Here is an 11,485-nt window from a genome sequence, read left to right on the forward strand (position 1 = left end):
CGGTCAGGTGGAATCCTCGGATTGTCCTGGAGTGGATGCGGTGGTGGAGAGATTGCATCACATCTGGGGGCAGGTTATGGACAATTTGAAGTTGTCACAGGAGAAGACTCAGCGTTTTGCCAACCGTCATCGTCGTGTTGGTTCTCGGCTTTGTGTTGGAGATTTAGTGTGGCTGTCTTCTCGTTTTGTCCCTATGAGGGTCTCTTCTCCTAAGTTTAAACCTCGGTTCATCGGCCCTTATAGAATATTGGAGATTCTTAATCCTGTTTCTTTCCGTTTGGACCTCCCTGCGTCCTTTTCCATTCATAACGTTTTTCATCGGTCGTTATTGCGCAGGTATGAGGTACCTGTTGTACCTTCTGTTGAGCCTCCTGCTCCGGTGTTGGTTGAGGGTGAGTTGGAGTACGTTGTGGAGAAAATTTTGGACTCTCGTGTTTCCAGACGGAAACTCCAGTATCTGGTCAACTGGAAGGGTTACGGCCAGGAGGATAATTCTTGGGTCAATGCATCTGATGTTCATGCTTCTGATCTTGTTCGTGCCTTCCATAGGGCTCATCCTGGTCGCCCTGGTGGATCTGGTGAGGGTTCGGTGCCCCCTCCTTGAGGGGGGGGTACTGTTGTGAATTTGGATTCTGGGCTCCCCCGGTGGCCGCTTGTGGAATTGGACTTGTCATCCTCTTTCCTGTTTCACCTGATTCCATCAGTAGTGGGTGTCGCTATTTAAGCTCATTTCTCTGGTGGTTTCTTGCCGGTCAACAATGTTATCTGATGCCTCTCAGTGCTTGTTCCTGCTTCTAGACAACTACTGATAAGTTGGACTTTTGTCCATGTTTTGTTTTGCCTATTTGTTCCAGTTCGCAGCTGAAGTTTTGTTACTGTGTCTGGAAAGCTCTCGTCGATCAGGGATTGCTACTCTGGCGTTATGAGTTAATGCCAGAGTTTAAGGTAATCTCTGGATGGTGTTTTGTTAGTATTTTTCTGCTGACCATGAAAGTATACTATCTGTCTTCTGCTATCTAGTAAGCGGACCTCAAATTTGCTAAGACTATTTTCCTGCTGCGTTTGTTGTTTCATCTGAACTCACCGTCATTATATGTGGGGGGCTACTGTCTTCTTGGGAATATTTCTCTAGAGGTGAGCCAGGTCTTATATTTCCCTCTGCTAGCTATTTAGGTCTTAGGCCAGAGCTGGGCATCTAGCGATTAATAGGAAATGCTACCTGGCTATTTCTAGTTGCGCGGCAGGCTTAGTTCATGGTCAGTATAGTTCCATCTTCCGAGAGCTTGTCCCTCTATAGGCTTGCTATGATCTCTGCCTGCAGAGATCATGACACATGTGCTCAATTTGGTCGTGCAGAGCTTTTTGAGGGACTATCCGGATCTTGATGCACTGCTGCACAAGGTCCGCCTAGAGTGTGCTCACTTGCGGCGTTCCAGCACGGCAAAAGCGCGCATTGCGGCTCTGCAGCGCCGACACCGCCTGCCGGAACATCGCATCATATGTGACCTACCTACCAGGTGGAATTCCACGTTACATATGTTGGAGCGGTTGTGTGAGCAGCAGCAAGCTGTAATGGAGTACCAGCTGCTTCAGGCGCAAAAAAGTCGCAGTCAGCGCCGTACAGACTTCACAACCACAGAGTGGGCCACTATGAATGACGTCTGCCAGGTTTTGCGTCCCTTTGATTATTCCACGCGGATGGCGAGTGCAGATGATGCACTAGTCAGCATGACTGTCCCCCTTATCTGCCTGCTTGAAAAATCACTGCAAGCGCTAAGGGATGATGTTGTGGAAGAGGTGGAGGATGAGGATTCACCATTTTCATCATCTTCTGGACAGTCAGCGCCACGTGGTTCCTCACAAACGCGTAGGCAGGGGACAGTTTGTGAGGAGGATGAGGAGGAGTCAATGGAGGAGGAAGACATCCGTCCAGAGGAGGGAGTTACCGAATTGTCCAGTACTCAGTGTGTACAGCGAGGGTGGGGTGATGACGAGCAGGCAGAGATCACGCCTCCAGCAGGGGACAGCGTTTCTTGGGCAGTTGGCAGTCTGCAGCACATGGTGGATTACATGCTGCAGTGCCTGAGAAACGACCGCCGCATCGCCCACATTCTCAACATGTCTGATTATTGGGTGTTCACCCTCCTCGATCCTCGCTACCGGGACAACGTAGAAAGCCTCATCACACCGTTGAACCGGGAGCGAAAAATGCGGGAGTACCAAGACACACTGGTCAATTCCATCATCTTCTCCATTCCAACTGAGAGAAGTGCTGCTAGTGCATTCCAAAGCAGCTCAGTGCGTCCAGGCAGTGGTGGAGGCTCTGCACAAAGAGGGAGCAGAAGCAGTGCCTCTGCCCAAGGCAAGACCAGTATGGCCCAAGGCAAGACCAGTATGGCCCAACTGTGGCACAGTTTTCTGTGCCCCCCACAAAAGTCTACACCATCACAGACGGCTCCAGTCAGCAGGAGGCAACGGTTCCGTCAGATGGTGACAGACTACATGTCTTGCCCTCTTGCTGTACTCCCAGACGGCTCTTCCCCTTTCAAGTTTTGGGTCTCAAAGCTGGATACATGGCCAGAGCTAAGCCAGTATGCATTGGAGGTGCTGTCTTGCCCTGCGGCCAGTGTATTATCGGAACGTGTCTTTAGTGCTGCAGGTGGTGTACTAACTGACCGTCGCATGCGACTATCCTCCGATAACGTTGACCGGCTTACTTTCCTGAAAATGAACAAGGCCTGGATCTCGCAGGAATTTGCCACTCCTCCTCCTGATTAAATAATTAGGTCACTGTATACGTTATCCAGGTATCCTGTTGTGTTCATCTTTCTACCACCTGAACTTAAATTCCTGGGCTCCAACACCGGCAGTTGAGGCTCAGAAGTGCCGTCTGCACAGTCAAAACATACGACCCAGTGTTATTGGGTTTCAGTAACGTCAGCTGATCCCCAGCTGTGTAGCCGGCAATGTGTCATGCGACCGCCACGCTGACACAACAACTGAAATGTAAGGGAATCTGTCCCCCCCCCCCCAAGGCGTTTGTTACTGAAAGAGCCACCTTGTGCAGCAGTAATGCTGCACAAGGAAAAGGTAGCTATTTTTGTTTAGCTCCTTGCACACGCAGAACTTAACACTTATAAAATGTGTCCACTGATACCGTAAAACCGTCCCGGAGGAGGGACTTTCCTTCGTAATGTGACGCAGCACAGCCGTCATTCCTACCCCCCCGGCGCCGCGCACCGGCTCCTCAGCGTTGTTTTATTCCGTCCCGGAGTCTACGCTGTTATGTTATCCCGTGGCCAGGCACACTTAGCGCTGCCCGTCTTCTGGCATCATTTGGTGTCAGGATGGCTGCGCCTGTGCGGCCGCGCTGGCCGAGAGCCCGCCTCGCAGTGTCTTCTGATTTAATCCCACTGGGGGCCTGGGATCCATGGACATGCGCAGTGCATATCTGAACCTCCACCTCTCACTCATCTCCCTATGGCTTCTTCAGACTGTTCGGTGTCAGCTGGTCCCTAATAGCATGCCACGGCCGTGACACCGCACAGTCTTAAGAAGCCGTAGGGAGGGGAGTGAGAGGCGAGGATATGCACTGCGCATGTCCATGGATCCCAGGCCCCCAGTGGGATTAAATCAGAAGACACTGCGAGGCGGGCTCTCGGCCAGCGCGGCCGCACAGGCGCAGCCATCCTGACACCAAATGATGCCAGAAGACGGGCAGCGCTAAGTGTGCCTGGCCACGGGATAACATAACAGCGCAGGCTCCGGGACGGAATAAAACAACGCTGAGGAGCCGGTGCGCGGCGCCGGGGGGGTAGGAATGACGGCTGTGCTGCGTCACATTACGAAGGAAAGTCCCACCTCTGGGACGGTTTTACGGTTGCAGGGGACACATTTTATAAGTGTTTAGTTCTGTGTTTGCAAGGAGCATGATGAAAAGAGCCACCTTTTCCTTTTGCATCTTTTGTGCTGCACAAGCTGGCTCTTTCAGCTACAAACGCCTTGGGGGGGGGTTAAAGGTTCCCTTTCGACTTTCTCAGGCTTCGGCCTACATTGTGTTCCTCTGCTTTTCCACCTGTCCCTGGGCTCCAACACCGCCAGTTGCCGTCCAGAAGTGCTGTACGCACAGTCAACAGTCGCTCCTCTGTTATTGGGGTTCAGTAACGTCAGCTGTTCCCCTGCTGTGTGTGTGGCAATCCCTCCTACCTCCTCCAACCTCCTCCTCCTCCACCTGTCCCTGGGCTCCAACACCGCCAGTTGCCGTCCAGAAGTGCTGTACGCACAGTCAACAGTCGCTCCTCTGTTATTGGGGTTCAGTAACGTCAGCTGTTCCCCTGCTGTGTGTGTGGCAATCCCTCCTACCTCCTCCAACCTCCTCCTCCTCCACCTGTCCCTGGGCTCCAACACCGCCAGTTGCCGTCCAGAAGTGCTGTACGCACAGTCAACAGTCCCTCCTCTGTTATTGGGGTTCAGTAACGTCAGCTGTTCCCCTGCTGTGTGTGTGGCAATCCCTCCTACCTCCTCCAACCTCCTCCTCCTCCACCTGTCCCTGGGCTCCAACACCGCCAGTTGCCATCCAGAAGTGCTGTACGCACAGTCAACAGTCCCTCCTCTGTTATTGGGGTTCAGTAACGTCAGCTGTTCCCCTGCTGTGTGTGTGGCAATCCCTCCTACCTCCTCCAACCTCCTCCTCCTCCACCTGTCCCTGGGCTCCAACACCGCCAGTTGCCATCCAGAAGTGCTGTACGCACAGTCAACAGTCCCTCCTCTGTTATTGGGGTTCAGTAACGTCAGCTGTTCCCCTGCTGTGTGTGTGGCAATCCCTCCTACCTCCTCCAACCTCCTCCTCCTCCACCTGTCCCTGGGCTCCAACACCGCCAGTTGCCGTCCAGAAGTGCTGTACGCACAGTCAACAGTCCCTCCTCTGTTATTGGGGTTCAGTAACGTCAGCTGTTCCCCTGCTGTGTGTGTGGCAATCCCTCCTACCTCCTCCAACCTCCTCCTCCTCCACCTGTCCCTGGGCTCCAACACCGCCAGTTGCCGTCCAGAAGTGCTGTACGCACAGTCAACAGTCCCTCATCTGTTATTGGGGTTCAGTAACGTCAGCTGTTCCCCTGCTGTGTGTGTGGCAATCCCTCCTACCTCCTCCAACCTCCTCCTCCTCCACCTGTCCCTGGGCTCCAACACCGCCAGTTGCCGTCCAGAAGTGCTGTACGCACAGTCAACAGTCCCTCCTCTGTTATTGGGGTTCAGTAACGTCAGCTGTTCCCCTGCTGTGTGTGTGGCAATCCCTCCTACCTCCTCCAACCTCCTCCTCCTCCACCTGTCCCTGGGCTCCAACACCGCCAGTTGCCATCCAGAAGTGCTGTACGCACAGTCAACAGTCCCTCCTCTGTTATTGGGGTTCAGTAACGTCAGCTGTTCCCCTGCTGTGTGTGTGGCAATCCCTCCTACCTCCTCCAACCTCCTCCTCCTCCACCTGTCCCTGGGCTCCAACACCGCCAGTTGCCGTCCAGAAGTGCTGTACGCACAGTCAACAGTCCCTCCTCTGTTATTGGGGTTCAGTAACGTCAGCTGTTCCCCTGCTGTGTGTGTGGCAATCCCTCCTACCTCCTCCAACCTCCTCCTCCTCCACCTGTCCCTGGGCTCCAACACCGCCAGTTGCCGTCCAGAAGTGCTGTACGCACAGTCAACAGTCCCTCCTCTGTTATTGGGGTTCAGTAACGTCAGCTGTTCCCCTGCTGTGTGTGTGGCAATCCCTCCTACCTCCTCCAACCTCCTCCTCCTCCACCTGTCCCTGGGCTCCAACACCGCCAGTTGCCGTCCAGAAGTGCTGTACGCACAGTCAACAGTCCCTCCTCTGTTATTGGGGTTCAGTAACGTCAGCTGTTCCCCTGCTGTGTGTGTGGCAATCCCTCCTACCTCCTCCAACCTCCTCCTCCTCCACCTGTCCCTGGGCTCCAACACCGCCAGTTGCCGTCCAGAAGTGCTGTACGCACAGTCAACAGTCCCTCCTCTGTTATTGGGGTTCAGTAACGTCAGCTGTTCCCCTGCTGTGTGTGTGGCAATCCCTCCTACCTCCTCCAACCTCCTCCTCCTCCACCTGTCCCTGGGCTCCAACACCGCCAGTTGCCGTCCAGAAGTGCTGTACGCACAGTCAACAGTCGCTCCTCTGTTATTGGGGTTCAGTAACGTCAGCTGTTCCCCTGCTGTGTGTGTGGCAATCCCTCCTACCTCCTCCAACCTCCTCCTCCTCCACCTGTCCCTGGGCTCCAACACCGCCAGTTGCCGTCCAGAAGTGCTGTACGCACAGTCAACAGTCCCTCCTCTGTTATTGGGGTTCAGTAACGTCAGCTGTTCCCCTGCTGTGTGTGTGGCAATCCCTCCTACCTCCTCCAACCTCCTCCTCCTCCACCTGTCCCTGGGCTCCAACACCGCCAGTTGCCGTCCAGAAGTGCTGTACGCACAGTCAACAGTCCCTCCTCTGTTATTGGGGTTCAGTAACGTCAGCTGTTCCCCTGCTGTGTGTGTGGCAATCCCTCCTACCTCCTCCAACCTCCTCCTCCTCCACCTGTCCCTGGGCTCCAACAACGCCAGTTGCCGTCCAGAAGTGCTGTACGCACAGAGCCAAACACCTCGCCAATGTGTTAGTGGGGTTCAGCACCGCCAGCTGTTCCCCTGCTGTGTATACGGCAACGTGTACTGCGACCGCCACGCAGGCACAACAAGTTAAATTTAAGGGAACCTGTCCCCCCCCCCCAGGCGTTTGTTACTGAAGGAGCCACCTTGTGCAGCAGTAATGATGCAAAGGGAAAAAGTGCCTTTTTTCGTGGTGCTCCTTGCAGATGCTGAACCTAACACTTATGAAATGTGTCCCCTCACAGCGTTCAACCGTCCGGTAGGTGGAACTTTCCTTTGTCATGTGACGCAGCACAGCCGTCATTTTTACCCCCTTGGCGCCGTACGCGGCCTCCTCAGCGTTGTTTGAATCTGTCCCGGAGCCTGCGCTGTTAGGTTACCCCTTGGCCATGCACACATTTTGCGCTGCCCGTCTTCTGACATCATTTGCTGTCAGGCTGGCTGCGCCTGTGTGGGTGCGCTGTCCGAGATTCAGCCTCGCGGTGTCGTGTAATGTAATCCCACCGCGGGCCTGTGATCCGTGGACATGCGCAGTGCATATCCTCGCCTCTCACTCCCCTCCCTACGGCTTCTTCAGACTGTTCGTTGTCAGCTGGTCCCTAATAGCATGCCACGGCCGTGACACCGCACAGTCTTAAGAAGCCGTAGGGAGGGGAGTGAGAGGCGAGGATATGCACTGCGCATGTCCACGGATCACAGGCCCGCGGTGGGATTACATTACACGACACCGCGAGGCTGAATCTCGGACAGCGCACCCACACAGGCGCAGCCAGCCTGACAGCAAATGATGTCAGAAGACGGGCAGCGCAAAATGTGTGCATGGCCAAGGGGTAACCAAACAGCGCAGGCTCCGGGACAGATTCAAACAACGCTGAGGAGGCCGCGTACGGCGCCAAGGGGGTAAAAATGACGGCTGTGCTGCGTCACATGACAAAGGAAAGTTCCACCTACCGGACGGTTGAACGCTGTGAGGGGACACATTTCATAAGTGTTAGGTTCAGCATCTGCAAGGACCATAATTAAAAGAGCTAAGTTTACCTTTTCCAGCATTAGTGCTGTACACGATGGCTCTTCCAGCTACAAACGCCTGGGGGGGGGGGTTAAAGGTTTCCTTTCAACTTGCTCCAGTGCAGGCTTCGGCCTACACTCCGCTCCCCCTGCTCCTCCTGCTGACCCTGGGCTCTAACACCATCAGTTGGGGCCCAGATGTGCTAGCTGCACAGAGAAAAACACCAGCCAATGTGTCAGTGGGGTTCAGCACCGCCAGCTGTTCCCCTGCTGTGCAGCCGGCAACGTGTCCTGCAACTGCCACGCAGGCACAACAGACCCAAAAGCTGCCGCCAGTGCAGGCTTCGGCCTACACTCTGCTCCATCTCCTCCTCCTGCTGACCCCGGGCTCCAACACCGCCAGTTGGGGCCCGGTACTGCTAGCTGCACAGAGAAAAACACCAGCCAATGTGTCAGTGGGGTTCAGCACCGCCAGCTGTTCCCCTGCTGTGCAGCCGGCATCGTGTCCTGCAAAAGCCACGCAGACACAAGAACTGAAATTGAAGGGAACCTGTCCCCCCTCCCCCAGGCGTTTGTACGTTTTAAAGGCCACCTTGTACAGCGGTAATGCTGCATGTGTGCAAGGTGGCTCAGAAACGTATTCTCCTCGCACATGTGGAACTGAAAACACGTCTAAAATGTGTCCTCTGTGTGACCATTTAACCGTCCCGGTGGTGTGACTTTCCTTTGTAATAACACGCTGCAACCCCCTTGGTAGCGCTGCCCATCTTCTGGCATCATGGTTTGGCTGCCTGCGCCTCTGCGGCCGCCCTGACCCACACAACGCCCCTCGTTGTCTTAGTTATTGGGACTGCGAGGGTGTGATTGATGGGCATGATCAGTGCATCAGTTCGCCTGTCCCTCATCTCCTTCCGCCTTCTGCGGACTGTGCGGCTTCATGGCCGTGGCATGCGATAAGGGATCAGATGACGCCGCACAGTCTGAAGCGGGTGTAAGGACCCGAGTGTGAGAGGCGAACATATGTGCTGCGCCAGGCCCTGAATCCCAGCCCCGCAGTGTTTTAACAATGTTAAGACACTGCGGGGCTGGGATTCATGGTCATCGCGAACCGCACCGGCCGACATTAAATGATGCCAGAACATGGGCAGCGCTAACAGCGCTAGGCCAGGGGATCACACGACAGCGCAGACTCCTGTACAGCAAATAACAACGCTCAGGAGGCTGCACCCAGCACCAAGGTGGGATTCTTGACATCTGTGCTGCGTCTCATTACAAAGGGAACTCGCGCCTCCAACACAGTTTGACTGTATAAAGGGCTAAATGTTATACGTGTTTCACTCAGCGTGTGCAAGGAGCGAAATTAAAAGAGCAACCTTTGACTTGTGCAGCACTACTGCTGCATAAGCTGTGGCTCTTCTACTTTGTAACCCCTGAGGGGGGGTTAAAGGTTACCTTTGAAATTGGTTCAATTAGGCTTCGGCCTACACTCTGCTCCCCCTGCAGAGCCCTGGGCTCCAACACCGCCAGTTGGGGCCCGGTACTGCTAGCTGCACAGAGAAAAACACCAGCCAATGTGTCAGTGGGGTTCAGCACCGCCAGCTGTTCCCCTGCTGTGCAGCCGGCAACGTGTCCTGCAACTGCCACGCAGGCACAACAGACCCAAAAGCTGCCGCCAGTGCAGGCTTCGGCCTACACTCTGCTCCATCTCCTCCTCCTGCTGACCCCGGGCTCCAACACCGCCAGTTGGGGCCCGGTACTGCTAGCTGCACAGAGAAAAACACCAGCCAATGTGTCAGTGGGGTTCAGCACCGCCAGCTGTTCCCCTGCTGTGCAGCCGGCATCGTGTCCTGCAAAAGCCACGCAGACACAAGAACTGAAATTGAAGGGAACCTGTCCCCCCTCCCCCAGGCGTTTGTACGTTTTAAAGGCCACCTTGTACAGCGGTAATGCTGCATGTGTGCAAGGTGGCTCATAAACGTATTCTCCTCGCACATGTGGAACTGAAAACACGTCTAAAATGTGTCCTCTGTGTGACCATTTAACCGTCCCGGTGGTGTGACTTTCCTTTGTAATGACACGCTGCAACCCCCTTGGTAGCGCTGCCCGTCTTCTGGCATCATGGTTTGGCTGCCTGCGCCTCTGCGGCCGCCCTGACCCACACAACGCCCCTCGGTGTCTTATTTATTGGGACTGCGAGGGTGTGATTGATGGGCATGATCAGTGCATCAGTTCGCCTGTCCCTCATCTCCTTCCGCCTTCTGCGGACTGTGCGGCTTCATGGCCGTGGCATGCGATAAGGGATCAGATGACGCCGCACAGTCTGAAGCGGGTGTAAGGACCCGAGTGTGAGAGGCGAACATATGTGCTGCGCCAGGCCCTGAATCCCAGCCCCGCAGTGTTTTAACAATGTTAAGACACTGCGGGGCTGGGATTCATGGTCATCGCGAAACGCACCGGCCGACATTAAATGATGCCAGAACATGGGCAGCGCTAACAGCGCTAGGCCAGGGGATAACACGACAGCGCAGACTCCTGTACAGCAAATAACAACGCTCAGGAGGCTGCACCCAGCACCAAGGTGGGATTCTTGACATCTGTGCTGCGTCTCATTACAAAGGGAACTCGCGCCTCCAACACAGTTTGACTGTATAAAGGGCTAAATGTTATACGTGTTTCACTCAGCGTGTGCAAGGAGCGAAATTAAAAGAGCAACCTTTGACTTGTGCAGCACTACTGCTGCATAAGCTGTGGCTCTTCTACTTTGTAACCCCTGAGGGGGGGTTAAAGGTTACCTTTGAAATTGGTTCAATTAGGCTTCGGCCTACACTCTGCTCCCCCTGCAGAGCCCTGGGCTCCAACACCGCCAGTTGGGGCCCGGTACTGCTAGCTGCACAGAGAAAAACACCAGCCAATGTGTCAGTGGGGTTCAGCACCGCCAGCTGTTCCCCTGCTGTGCAGCCGGCAACGTGTCCTGCAACTGCCATGCAGGCACAACAGACCCAAAAGCTGCCGCCAGTGCAGGCTTCGGCCTACACTCTGCTCCATCTCCTCCTCCTGCTGACCCCGGGCTCCAACACCGCCAGTTGGGGCCCGGTACTGCTAGCTGCACAGAGAAAAACACCAGCCAATGTGTCAGTGGGGTTCAGCACCGCCAGCTGTTCCCCTGCTGTGCAGCCGGCATCGTGTCCTGCAAAAGCCACGCAGACACAAGAACTGAAATTGAAGGGAACCTGTCCCCCCTCCCCCAGGCGTTTGTACGTTTTAAAGGCCACCTTGTACAGCGGTAATGCTGCATGTGTGCAAGGTGGCTCATAAACGTATTCTCCTCGCACATGTGGAACTGAAAACACGTCTAAAATGTGTCCTCTGTGTGACCATTTAACCGTCCCGGTGGTGTGACTTTCCTTTGTAATGACACGCTGCAACCCCCTTGGTAGCGCTGCCCGTCTTCTGGCATCATGGTTTGGCTGCCTGCGCCTCTGCGGCCGCCCTGACCCACACAACGCCCCTCGTTGTCTTAGTTATTGGGACTGCGAGGGTGTGATTGATGGGCATGATCAGTGCATCAGTTCGCCTGTCCCTCATCTCCTTCCGCCTTCTGCGGACTGTGCGGCTTCATGGCCGTGGCATGCGATAAGGGATCAGATGACGCCGCGCAGTCTGAAGCGGGTGTAAGGACCCGAGTGTGAGAGGCGAACATATGTGCTGCGCCAGGCCCTGAATCCCAGCCCCGCAGTGTTTTAACAATGTTAAGACACTGCGGGGCTGGGATTCATGGTCATCGCGAAACGCACCGGCCGACATTAAATGATGCCAGAACATGGGCAGCGCTAACAGC

Source organism: Ranitomeya variabilis, chromosome 3 (assembly GCF_051348905.1).
Source record: "Ranitomeya variabilis isolate aRanVar5 chromosome 3, aRanVar5.hap1, whole genome shotgun sequence".
Classification (NCBI taxonomy): Eukaryota; Metazoa; Chordata; class Amphibia; order Anura; family Dendrobatidae; genus Ranitomeya; species Ranitomeya variabilis.